Below are 14,469 nucleotides of genomic sequence, written 5' to 3'. Positions count from 1 at the left end.
GGTTGAAGACCCCAGTTTTATACACTGTATAATGACTATTATTTTTCTTATATATAATAATAATAATAATAATAATATGTTAAATATTAATATGTGAAACAGTATGCAGTATGCAACGATACATGCTTCAAACAGTACAGCATTGTTGAATACAGTATTCTTATTGTGCTGTAGTTGTATGCAATACATTTTGTAGAATTTGTAATTTGAGCATCCATGCATACTACACAAAAAATAATATGCTCTTCTGAACATTCATTCACATCAATTCACAGTCATGTGGCTGAAGAGTGTGTGTTTTTGAATGCATAAAGAAAGTCATAATACTATGAAGTATATTCTCATCAGGCGCTGGGCAGGTGATGGACACCAATTTAATTTAAACAAATATACACTTACATGTATTTACACTCCGTACTACTCTTAGCATACTGTTGTGTGTTTGTGAGTTGTTCTGTGTGCATTGGTTGTATTTGCGCAAAGTCTTTTTGTCTATAATCAGTAATTCAGAGCTGCAGGCGACACTAGAGACACTCAAGAGCATCATTACTGCACAGAAATATACAACTAAAAAAACCTCTGTCTCATCTGCATACAACACACACACACAAATCAAGAGTGAGGAGGAAATGAAGGAGAGAGAGAAAGCGAGGGAAAGAGATAGAGAGCGAGAGAGAGAGAGAGAAAGAGCGAGGGAAAGTATGTGTTCTCCCCAGTGTCACCCTGATTATATAAGAGACACGTGCTAAAAATAAACCCTGCAGTAAAACATTTGTGCATGTGTGTATGAGTGTGTGTTTGTGTGACTGCATGCATGTCTGCACTGATAGGCATATACACACACAACCAGAGATACACGTTCATAAACTAATTTGACTCAACACACACACACACACACACAAACACACACATATGCCTGCAAGCTCGTGTTCACTATGGTTGCCAAGGAGACACAGCTTCCTTCAGATGAACAGGAGCAAAGCTCTGGCTACACAAACACACTCCAGCCTTCCTAGATACTTACAATATTCTGTGTGTTTTGTGTCTCTCTTCCTCTAACACACACACTATTCCAAATTGGCTGATAGGATTGTGTGTGTGAGTGTATATACAAGATAATTTACTCTTGTTTGCATTGTTTCCTCGAGCTAACCCCAGGCAACAGCCCACTGGTGGCTATTAAAATAGACCAGAACCTCGTACCCAGAGGTGGGTAGAGTAGCCAAAAACTGTACTTAAGTAAAAGAAAAAATGTTTTAAGTAAATTTACTAAAATAAATAATTACTTGAGTAAGAGTAAGAAAGTATCCAATTAAAAGAGTACTCAATTAGTGAGTAACTCGTTACTTTCACAAATGACATAATGGACGTTAACTCCCCTAAATTCCATTACACAATACACATTGAACAGAATTATTATTATTATTACATAATTATTATTATTAATATTGGAAATTCTGTCATCATTTACCATCATGTTGTTCCAAACCTGTATGAATTTCTTTCTTCATGCAACACAATGAGGAGATTTTAGAGAGAATGTTTGAGTCACCATTTACTTTCAGTGAATGTGTTTTTTTCTCCATATTTTGAAAGTGAATAGTGACTGAGACTGTCAGTCTTTAACATTCTGTCTAATATCTTTTGTGTTCCACAGAATATATAAGGTAGCACGGGTTTGGAACAACATGAGGGTTGGGTATTCAACATGACAGAATATAAAATTATGGCTGAGATATCAATTTAAAGGATGGTTAATCTAAAAATAAAAAATTATCTCATCATTTACTCACCCTCATGCCATTCCACATATGTATGACTTCCTTTCTTCTGCAGAACACAAATGATGAAATTTAGAAGAATATTTCTGCTCTGTAGGTCCATACAATGCAAGTGAATGGGTGCCAAAATGTTGATGCTCCAAAAGCACTTAAAGGATTGATATGATAAATGTGGGTGAGAAACTATTAGGTATTAATATTTGTCATTTTTTGCTAGAAATTCTTCTCCCTGACCACCAGGGGGAGATATGCAGGGAAGAATGAGAATCACCAAAAACACAACAAGAAGAATGTGAAAGTGATCTGTTTCTCATCCACACATATCACAACACTTCTGAAGATATTGATTTATCCAATGGAGTCTTATGGATTACTTTTATGCTGCCTTATGTGATTTTGTTTAGCATTAAAATCTTGACAGCCATTCAAGTGTATTGTATGGACCAAAAGAGCAGAAAAATTCTTCTAAAAATATAAATTTGTGTTGAGCAGATGATAGAAAGTCGTACATATCTGGGATGGTACAAGGGTGAGAAAAATGAGAGAATTTGCATTTTTGGGTGAACTATCACTTTAAGGGCACTTGTCAGATCTGGATGAATTTGTCACTATTTCAGGTGTAAAATAAATTGTAGAATGAAGATTTATTGTATTAAGATATTATTTAATAAGAATAACAAGTAAGGCACAAGTATTTTAATATATAAAAAAAGCAAATTCTTTAAAAAAAGAATAATGTTTCAAAAGTGTTCAGTGTGTCAAACCTGTACCTTGTAAATGTGATAAAAGTAAATGTGATTGCTGACCCCCCCCCCCATTGAGAAGAAGAAAAAGAATAAATAACTGTGTGCCAGGCAATCTAATTTGATTTTATTATATTGATAATGTCCTTTCCCACTTTGGGAACAATATGCATCATACGATCAGTTAATAGCCATCTGAGGCTGAAAGTAAAAAAACTCTTCCAGTAGGGCTGAACGATTAATCAAAATAAAATTGCAATCATGATACAATGTAGTCAAATTATCAAACTGCAAAGGCTGCAATTGAATTAAATAAATATATATCTATGTTTTAAAAAAATATATTCCTGATCTTTTTAATAGGATTCAATTGTGAACACCCTATTTTGAACAGTATTTCTATTGGCAGGAGAGCCTGTTTGCCCAATACTTCATTTTGGTCAAAAGAAAACACTTACTAGTTAATAATAGAATTAAAAAATTAATAAATAAGAATAATCAAATCGCATTTCAAATCACAATCGAAATATAAAAACAAAAAAATACAATTTGAGTTTTTGTCCAAATCGTTCAGTCTTAGGGCCCACTTATGTACTCAACAGTGAGGGGGCTGCACTTCCCTCTGATTAACCTAAAGGTTAAAACTGCTCATGGGATGGAGTGGGTGATCCTTGACACAGCTTTGTAAGTACAAGTGTTACAGGACTACTTGGCCTTACACAGCTGAGATTGGATCATTGGAGCCCAGAGAATCATTCCAGTGCACCATTGGTGTGATCCACACAATGTTTCATAGCTGCAGCCTATTGTAACAAGCATGTCCTTAATCAGCAATTCCTCTGCGGAAAATGGCAGTAGAGGGACTCACAGATGGGATTCTGTTCCACGGTCGGATGGTGCTGTAATTATTTCATTGATCGACCTCTGTCTGTAATGTAGCTGCCAGCATTCAGTCGAACTGTCTTGAGAGTACAAAAGGAATTCCACAGTGCTGCACCTTCTCTTTCTCTGTGTATGTTAATTATAACATCTCAGTGGTCAGAAAGTCAATGAAACTCACTGATGAATGTGTGCCACAATCTTCTGAATGCGACCCAGGTTTAACCTAAAAATAGCTGTAAATGGCACTGGAGGATGATTACATGGTTTCCCTGAAACTCAGACCACTGACTTTTGAAATCCGTGAATCCAATGAATAAGAGTTAATGAGATTTAAAATTCCTAAAATAAATACTTTTACAGTCAAAATTGTCTCAAACAGAGACAAAGGCTAAATTAATGCTCATTGCTGCTCAATCCATTGTTTATGTAAATCTCCTCATCTGCTCCTCCTCTATCACTCTCTGTCACGACGGATTTTTCCCTTCACAGGAGTTGCTAAGATGTTTGAGCTGATGTGAGCAGTGAATGTAGTTAACAAGAGAGAAGTGAACTCAAACTGACCCAGACACCAGTACTCTCCCTCTAAAGCTAAAAAAGAGCTCAATGGCTCAAACACAATGTTTTACCTGTGTAACCGTCACAAAGCGTGGTTCCCCGACTGTCGCTCACTCGATGTTGTGCCGAGGGGACTTTCTTGTAGGCCTCGATTACCTCGCATACATAAATCGCCATGGCAGCGTGCGCTCTTGTCACATGTTGCAACTTGCCTGTCATCTCGTTTGGAGCCAGCAGCGACTCAGGTCGTTGCGCCCCACTCATATCCTTAAAACGACAGCAGACGTGCTGTCGTGACAGGGCACGCTCAGCGGAGAGTGGGGGCTCCACCCCCAGGCGGTCCTCCAAGAGACCTACCACCACCCGCTCTGGTACTCCCGAGGAGAGGCTCCCTTCTGGATAGACGTGCTGGCACACAGCTGGCCCTGGGGGCTGCGCAAGTATGCATTTCCCCCAGTGAGACTCCTTGCACAGGTGCTATCCAAGGTTAGGGGGGACGAGGAACAAGTCACTCTAGTGGCCCCCTATTGGCCCACACGGACTTGGTTCACAGATCTCATGCTCCTCGCGACAGCCCCTCCCTGGCGAATTCCCCTGAGGAAGGACCTTCTTTCTCAGGGATGGGGTACCCTCTGGCATCCGCGCCCAGACCTCTGGAACCTCCACGTCTGGCCCCTGGATGGGATGTGGAAGATCTAACCACCTGGTGTCCTAGACACAATCAACCAAGTTTCCTACGACCCCCTTCAGGGACCAGGTAGTGAACCTACAAGCGAAGCTGCCCCAGAAGGAGGCAGATCCAGCCTTATCGTTGCTGTGTCCGTTGCGTGCTTTATGTACCTATGTGGACCGCACACAGAGCTTTAGATGTTCTGAGCAGCTCTTTGTCTGCTTTGGTGGACATTGGAAAGGGAACGCTGTCTCCAAACAGAGGCTAGCCCACTGGGTTGTTGACGCCATTGCTTTGGCCTGTCACACCCAGTCCCTGCCTGCCCCTTACGGGTTCGAGCACACTCGATGAGAAGTGTAGCATCCTCGTGGGTACTGGCCAACGGCACCTCCACAGCACATCTGCAGAGCAGCGGGCTGGCCAACACCCAATACCTTTACAGAGATTTTCCAAATCTCAGGGTTGAGTCGGTCTCGTCCCATGTTCTCTCAGATCCGAGCACGCAGAACTTGGGAATACGTAAAGTCTGACCAGGTGTTCCACTTGCACATAGCGCCTTCCCTCTCCTCTGAGGTGATCACGTGCGCTCTTTCGCCCAGGAGAGTCTAAACTCACTAAACTCACACTACCTTGATGTCATTCCTCCCTAGCCTTCTGTTCTACGAATTCAGCGGAGGAATTCCCCGACCAGACCCACTATGGGTACTAATTACTCTGTACTGGAATAAGTGCTCCACAGGATGAGTCTTCATGGATTAATCCCCCTGTGAGTATTTACCGCGGTACGGTCCCCCTACTGACGGACACATGTCTCCCTTGGGCAGTCCCCTCTGCCCCTCGGTCGCCGTGTTTGCAGCAACTCCTCCCTCTCAGCAGGTAGGATCTACCACCGCGCCACTTCCACATGTGGCCGGAAAATCCATGTGACGTATTTTGCCACATTTTATCTCCCCCCAGTCTGGGCAGGTTGTGGTCTCTGCAGGGTCTTTTCCCCCATGTTATAGCGTTAAATGGCCCCAGCCTCTTTAACTCTATATGAGAAACATAGAGAGAGAAAAGGCGCGGCTGGCGCAGCCTGCTCCCATGCTTGGCACGTTGCTTGTTCCCCCCCTTCGGGATGCTGGGAACCTAAAAAGTTTATGCCTTTTTTATGGGGCGTTGGGGAAGGGTACATGCAGTCTGACACAGCCTGTTGCTTTGGCACACAACTGCCTGCCCACACCTGTGTCAGCAGCTCATGCACACGGTTCAGCACATGGCGTGATTGAATAGGGACCCCTAGTGTCGCTTCATTCGACACAACGTCGAGTGAGCGACAGACGGGGAACGTCTAGGTTACTGTTGTAACCTCTTTTAGGGAATGAAACGTTGTGTCCCCCCGGGCCACAATGCTGAACCGAGCCACTGTAAAGGCCGAACCTTATTCTCAGCTCCTCAGTGCAAAACCTGAATGAACAGATGCACGATTCCCTCCATTTATACCCGTATGTCTGGGGGAGGGACTCGCAAATTCTGTCTGCCAATTTCTCATTGGCCTTTTCTCAAGTTCGGAGGTAACCGAGACCTTCAAGAAAGTCCCCTTGTGTCGTTTCATTCGACACAACGTCTCGTTTCCTCCATCAGGGAACGGAGGTTACAACAGTAACCTTGACGTTTATTTACATGAGTTAGTTTTCTAAATCAATTCAGATGAGCACAATGTTATATAAACTATGCTACCTTCTAGGTTCAAAAGAGGGTTTTAGACAGCAGCCCACATATTTAAGATAGAAAAGGGTAACTCTGTATTCAGTGCCTTTTCTTTTTTGAAGTATCTGCATATTGGAAAAATATACAACTCAACGTAAAATTAGGCCTGTATATGGAAACAAAAGTAATTTATGACGATTTTTGAGAAGAAAATAAATAATAATTAGAATTCTCCTTACGTTTTTTTCTTAAGATCAATTTTAAGAATGCCTCTTTTACGATAAGAAATTAATCGGAAGAATTTTTTACGGGAATAAAATGTTTTGTTATGAATTAAGAAGAAAATAATAGCTAAGAAGAATTGTCTTAAGAATGTTTTGTGAATGTTTTGGAGCCTGTGGAATGACTCAATACTTATTGGATTTTATTATGACTTAACTGCTCTTGATGTGTTTGCCTAAACAAGTTTGTGTTCTATGCTGAAATCAAAACGCACTAAAACATATTTTCTGAAAGCGGCAACTAAATTATCAGAATGAATTACTATATTTAGGTATCTAAATGATTAATTAGACTGTAGAGCTCTGCTGTAATTGCAAAACTTTTTAAATTCCAAAGGGAGGTGAGAGAAAGGAAAACAAGGCAGAGAAGAATCAGATGATGGGGCAAATTTGGTATTCACTTTCTACGGTTTCTTTCCTGTCATCATTTTACAAACTGCTGACTTAAAGCTGAAGTGTGTAATTTCTGCGCTATCATTTTCTTCTAATTAATTCCTTCTACTATCATCAATGAGAATTGGAAAAAGAATCAATGTTGTCCAACAAATTCAAGAAAACTTCCCCAATCTCCCATTGGTTGTACAAAGAAACAACCCCCCTAAAATCTTACCATTGGTCGAGCCAATGTTCCTATGTCAAGCTAGACACAGGTTGTTCAAACAGAGGAATATTTTATATCAACAGAATTACACTTTTAGGTTAAATAAACCTGTACATTTATTATAGCTGACTCTGCAAAATATGCTGGGATAAGGATAAGTAGGATAGGGTAGCAGAATGTAGTAGATTGTCCCATATTTAAAGATGTGGCATCACCAAAATATCGTTCAAGATCGTTAATTTTTTTGATATTCATTATAAATTGTGCTTACCGCGGGTATGGTACTGTCTGAAAAGTCCACACATTGAGCTAAAACGTATTGAAACTGTTGAGGGTGTGTTAAGAACTTGTCTGAAAACATCAACAACTCTAAATAGAGTGTCCCGTATTTTACAACTTCAATAGCGGCAACCCTAGCTTCTGCGCATATCTGGTCGTGAAGCATTTCCGGTAGCTGCATTTTTTTAAACCAGAAGTGTCAAAGCAAAATTACTAGTGCGGATAAATTACAGCCACTAACTCACAGACAACTGTGACTAATATTACAACTATTAACTCAGTCATAAACTACTGTAACACACATTTCAGCTACTTATAGACTACAGTGACTCAAATTACACAAACTCACTAATAAAATACCGTACCCCTACAATATTAATAAACTAGAATAACCCAAGCAAAGATTTTCACTCACAAACAGCATAATTAACAAACAACAAAAGCTGTACAATAAATTAAAGCTGATAGCATCTTATTAACTGGGACAGAAAGAAAGTCATGGAGTTCTGAAATTTAAATACAAGAGAGAGAGAGAGAGAGAGAGAGAGAGAGATGAGTCCTGGTGCATCGTACTGCAGCATCATGGGAATATAACAAGCACCAACCTGGGAGGAGATCCCCGACCCGCTTACACACGCATGTTGGTGCGGCTATCCTTATGAGAACTCCCCATAGATATAATCACATTTATACTGTACAAACTTTAGATTATATCCCTAACCCTAACCGAACCCACACAGAAACCTTTTGACATTTTTACATTTAAAAAAAAACATAGTTTAGAATGTTTTTTAAGCGATTTGAATTATTGGGACACTAGAAATGTCCTCATAAACCACATTTATAGTATAATACCCTTTAGGAAAGTTTTTTATTTTAATGTAAAGAGAAATGCGTTCTGCTTATGTTTACTTAAAAAGGTCAACTGTGTCTAACAAAGTGTACACAGGAAAGTGAGAGGTATCATCCTTTCACTTCTGTCAGATTGTAAAGGCTAATTTATACTAGGGTTGCAGCAGTATACCGGTTTCACGGTATACCACGGTTTGAAAATTGACGGATATCATACCATGTACATTTGCTTATCTACGGTTCTGAGAAACAAATGCAACCAGATGGAGAATCTCACATGCGCGTGCGCATCTCCTTTATTCCTTGTCTGCCTGTCAGACTCATCAACTTGCGACACACACACACACACACACACACACACACACACAGAGTGGAGAAAATGTCAGAGAGAAGCGAGGTGAGGGGGTCTGACATGAGTGTGTGTGTGAGTTAAAGCAATACGTTTCTCAACTGGTCTATTTGGTCTGGGTTGCGGACAGCAGGCAAAGAACAATGCCATGGTTCTCCCATTGAAGATATTTCGATGGCCGCCCAAGTGAAAGACTATTGAGGACTGCCGAGGCAGATTTAATGGTAATCTCGCAAACAGCTTAAGCAGACATGGGCAATTTATGGCTCCACATGGTATAATGTGGCCCGCGGCTCATTTATCGTAAAAGCTTTTTTTTTTTCATTGGATATTTCAGTTAGCTTGCATTGGGACGTAACACATCTCCACATGCGTTTAATATGCTCAGGGTGCACGTCTCGCTTTCCCATTTGAACAAACTTAGCGATCTGTAGTGCAATATTCTGCTCAAGGAAAAGTGTTATACGGCTACTCTGAGTCCATTCTTGAGGCTGCTTGTGATGTTTGGTGCTACTAATTTTGTAGGTAAACCTTCTCAGTGATTAAAATAAATATAGAAGTAGATCTCGGCATCATTGACACACGGAGGGGTAATCATTGACATGCGAGCAAAAGCAAGCCAGAGACAAATATGGAAATGTATTTTTTATTAGAAATGTTGAAGTCCCTTCACACCTGTATGTTAATCTAACTCTTGCAGTAATCATTTATCATATTCATGTAGTTGTGTTATTCACTTGTATGCTGAAAGTCAATACATCGTGGAGACCTGCATCATGACCCTTTTAGCATGTAAACGGGTAAAGTTTTAGAAACTCGCCCGCTTTGCGACAAACATGAACATTTCTATAAATGTTTTTATTTTTTTATTATAACAGACCGCTGATGTAGAGATTGTTAAATTGAATAATACAATAACACGGAAGTAGAGATGACAAAATAAATGTATAATCTCCGCCTTTATTGAGTTTTTTAATGCCTGATAGAAAAGTATCTACATATGTAGAGCAATATAATACTTTAGGCAATTGCAGAATAGTCTCACTAGTCACAGATACACCTCAGAAAATTGATGATTGGTTAAAACTATTAGTGGGTGTGGTTTGGACATGACACTTATTATTTACAATCTCACATGCCAGCTGAGGAGTTGTTATCTAGGTTACTGTCATTAAAATGGATAACTTTGTAGCCTGTCTCACAAAGATTGTGTGGAAGTATACTTTTTTAACTCTACAAAGACAGCACGGCCACAACAAAAGAGTGGAGAGAGATATGAGTTTTTAAAAGTGAAAGGGGCCGTGACAAGTGTAATATAGCAAAGAAGCGGCACAGTGCTAAATGCGGCAGTCCATGGAGAGAAAACCCTTACTTGTGGCTAGAACACTGTGACATCACCCTAAACTAATTCATTTTAAAATGACGTTGTGCATAGTATAAACGGAGGCTTTGTTCGCCTTGGGTGCTTTAGTTCATTCAGGAGAAGAACGTTTGGCTTCTTCCAAAGTATAAACCAGGCTTAAGTGTCCCCTGATAAATAGAATTCACCAGTCAGTCCCCGTGAGGAAAACAGCTTATAAATCATACTAAATTATGTTTTTTGAAAATGTAAAAATGCAGAAAGTTTTCTGTGAGGGTTAGTTTGTACAGTTTAAAAAACATTACGTCTATGGAAAGTCCCCATAAAACATGGAAACACAACGTGTGTGTGTGTGTGTGTGTGTGTGTGTGTGTGTGTGTGTGTGTGTGTGTGTGTGTGTGTGTGTGTGTGTGTGTGAGGGGGAGAGTGATTTCATATATATCTGCAGTCTGTTGACCTTTATTAAAGCTTCTTTACAAAAGAGTCAGGAGAGCTCCAAATAATCTGATTAGTTAGTGTATTGGTCAGGCTGGCTGTGATTTAAAACCAGCTGGTGGTGACGGCAGCTGTTTAGTTATGAGAAACACAGATGTCTTGACTCAACTTTCTCTCTAGGAGCAGGCCATTTGGTCAGCCATAAATGAGGAATGAAGTTGCCTATTCATGTACTAGGGGTGTCACGAAAGCTTAAAGCAATATCCTTGGTTCAATACAAGTTAAGCTCAATCGACAGCATAATACTGATTACCACAAAACATAATTTTGTAAATAATCTTTAAAAAAAAAGCACAAATCTGAGTTCGAGTGAGGCACTTACAATGGAAGTGAATGGGGCCAATCAGTAAACGTTCAAATACTCACTGTTTCAAAATTATAACTACTAGACATAAACAATATGCATGTTAACATAATTTTAGTGTGATAAAATCTCTTACTAACCTTTTCTGTGTAAAGTTATAAAAATAATTTACAAATTCATTGCCATGACAATGCAATGTCAACAAACCCCCAAAATCCTAAAATTACTGTAAAAAATGTCAATTTAAACAACTTTACAGCTGAAATAATACACAAGATTTAACAGAAGAATTAATGTAAATGCTTTTATAAAATTACAAGCTTCACATTTTTGCCTTTAAACCCTCCAAAAATTGGCCCCATTCACTTCAACTGTAAGTGCCTCACTTTAACTTTGATTTGCATTTTTTTTTAAAAGGAGGGACGAGTCAAAAATGTTTTTTTGTGGTAATCAACATTATGCCACAAATGCTGTCGATTGAGCTTAACGTTTATTGAACCCAGAATATTCCTTTTATTCCATTTCACGGTACCATACCCGTAACATTTTTATTATACAAAGTAGTGTTAATGAAAAATCGATGAGCGATTATTTGAATATAATTATTTGATTGATTAAGCTAACCAAAATGTGTTCAGTAATCATGCCAGCAGATAGAGAAAACACTGTCTATAATGTCATCCGCCACTAGAGGCTGCACTGCCGCTTGTGCGCTGCATGTTACGTCCTGTCACCGACACAGAATAAAAAATACAAAAGTGCATCCTTCACAGCAGGGGAAATGTATAGATTAACATTATGTTCACTGCATAAACTGTGATAGTTTGTTAAAGTACATCATGACAAAAAAAGCCTAGTAGCTAGTTTTAAAATAATTTATTTATATAAATTATTGCCATTATAAAGAAAAATACACACGAGTACTAGCTGCGTAGTGCACAAAAATACACACGTGTGCTAGCAAGCACTACATGACAGCTTCCCCCAAGCAATCAGACTTTTGAACACTTGATCTCTCATGATCAACAATCAGCACTGCACTTTATTAATCATCATCTTGTACCACACACTGGACTGTCAATATATTCTCCCCAATTCAACTACTGTATATATATTTTTACATACCCTTACCCTTATTTTTAATTTGTATTGTATGTGTATTCTATATTGTGTGTATTGTTTACTGTACATTGCATATTGTGTTGTGTAAGTATGTGTACATTTGTTATGTAAATTGTGTTGTGTAAATATGTTGTGTTGTGTAAGTATGTGTACATTTGTTATGTAAATTGTGTTGAGTAAATATGTTGTTTATTGTAATTGGTACTGCTATGTTATTCGGAACTGCACACAGCGTGTGTGTAGTGAAATACAATTATTATACTGTAATCTGTTCAGAACGTTTCACTTCAAATCAAATCAAATCACTTTATTGTCACACTACTGTGTACACAAGTGTGTGTGTGTGTGTGTGTGTGTGTGTGTGTGTGATTACACAACTATACATAAACCATATCAATAAAATATCTTACCTGTTGTGTAAAAAAAAGCCATCTCTGGGTCATTTTTTTTTTTGAAAAGCCAAGCAGATGTTGTTTCGGTTTTTATTACGGAATCTGTCACTTTCCCTTTTTTGCTTGTAGACTCTGCTTTGAGGTTTGCCGTTTTAAATTATCCATGGTCAGTTTTTCTTGTTCGTTGTGACAACAAACTTTCAACTTCACGATGCTCCCACAACATGCATGCTACAGAAGTCGGAGCTTATGTTCTCTGTGTACGGATATGACGTGAACATGCACGGGCGAATGACGCATGTATGCAATTTCCCGCAAAATCTGTCATAACAGCTCTAAAATCTAAATCATTATTAAAGGTTTATCAAAGTGTATTTGGGTAAAGACTTTTGGAAGATGGATTTTTGTTGCACTGTCTCATGCAGGGCCGCCGCCGTTTATATGCGTGATATAAACGGCTTTCGGGTCCTTCGATTAACGTATAACGTGCGAGTAAGGGCAGCCAGTGGACTTTCTGGTGCCCTCCTAGGGTAAGATGGTTCTCCACTAGGGAGTTGGTGCACTACGCAGACTGCGAAGAAGTGGCAGTACTGCTCTCATTAATAAAATTTTGTTGTTTTTTAACAAAAAAAAGTTACATAGTGTAGCTTTAAGAGGAAAATATAAAACTCAAATTTCTTAAGTATATTTATTTAAATGTTATTTAAACAGTAGGCTACATGCACATACTTCGGTGGCTGTTTCATGTTGTCACGTTTCTTTCAACAGTAAGGAATTGTTCTCCGATTTTGACATTTTCAAGTTTGCATTAGAACGATTGGTGAGTCAAAAATCAAACTTTGTATAAATAAAAATTGGATTAAAGAACAATTTGTGCATTGTATTTTTGATTTTTAAGCTGTTAACCACTTCCAGTTTATTATTGTTATTGTTAATGATTACTTAATTTTTATTCATTATCATTAACAATTTTCAATTAAGAAAATATATTAAAATGTGCAACCATAATACCAAGTATTATCACGATAATGAAACTGTATTTCAAAAACATTGTAATACTTTTATAACAACTGTTTAATACAGTTCTGACTTTAAAATCCTAAATAACTCATACAACACATACTCTTCCATATGGACTCCATAATGTTATGTGGAATATGCTGTGTAAATATTCTTACTGCACTATTAATATCCAGCAACATATCTGGAACTAAGCACCACATCTCTCTCTCTCTCTCTCTCTCTCTCTCTCTCTCTCTCTCTCTCTCTCTCTCTCATTCTCTCTCTGGTTTGGGTGTTACTGTATTACTGGATCTCTTCCCAAATCTCAAATCTCAGACTCCATCCCCTCCCCAAACCTTAGTGGAGTGACTTTGTATGTAAGAGTGATTACATTGCATGTTATTGGGAGTCTGTCATTCACAAGTACATTTGACTTTTCACTAACAAAACAACAGGGTAAAATGTCTTTGAGGTTGAACTTCAGTCTACACACACCGACCCTGCTAATACCCATTTCATTGAATCCCACGGTCCACAAACACCACAATGTAATAACTGTGCTTATGCAGTCCTCGATCCTCTTACTCAGTGTTTATGAGTATTTTATTTGGCTGCCTTACACCTGGCATCGACATAGCTGGACTGCATTGACACCTTGCAGTGAAATGTGTCTCCACTGTGATCGGATAGAGATCCAATGAAAATTTCCCATGCAAAATGGAACATACTACTCACATATTATATTGGAGGCTGTGGTGACTGCAAGTCGGGATTTGAGGAGACAAGATATTCCAAATGTATTTCAATGGAGTAATTAATTTAATTTGTTAATTAAACTGGGTGTCAAGATTGCAAGACCGCAGTGTCTGTTGTGTATTTTACATCGCCATGGCAGAATAAACAGAAAACGCAAGAACCTACAACACTTTAGCAACAGATGCTTTTAGTGCAAACTCATTACATAATTAATCACTTATGTAGCTGTATCCGTATAACGAAAATGCATTTGCATTTATACCCTCTTTGAATGTGGTCAGAATCCGTCCCTGACCACCTTTGAATGTGGCTTTAGGACATAAACCTGGCATGGTTAAATGCTATCTGTTAGAGAT

General features: G+C 38.8%; 1 protein-coding gene across 1 annotated transcript in view; it reads right to left on the bottom strand.

The window, feature by feature from the left end:
* Positions 1-14,469, bottom strand: part of slc8a3 (solute carrier family 8 member 3) — a 49,600-nt gene that overhangs the window by 18,802 nt on the left and 16,329 nt on the right. The window lies entirely within an intron of this gene.

This window comes from Xyrauchen texanus, chromosome 20 (assembly GCF_025860055.1).
Source record: "Xyrauchen texanus isolate HMW12.3.18 chromosome 20, RBS_HiC_50CHRs, whole genome shotgun sequence".
Lineage (NCBI taxonomy): Eukaryota > Metazoa > Chordata > Actinopteri > Cypriniformes > Catostomidae > Xyrauchen > Xyrauchen texanus.
The sequence above is the reverse complement of the archived record's forward strand: the minus strand, read 5'-3'. Positions and strand labels throughout refer to the sequence as shown.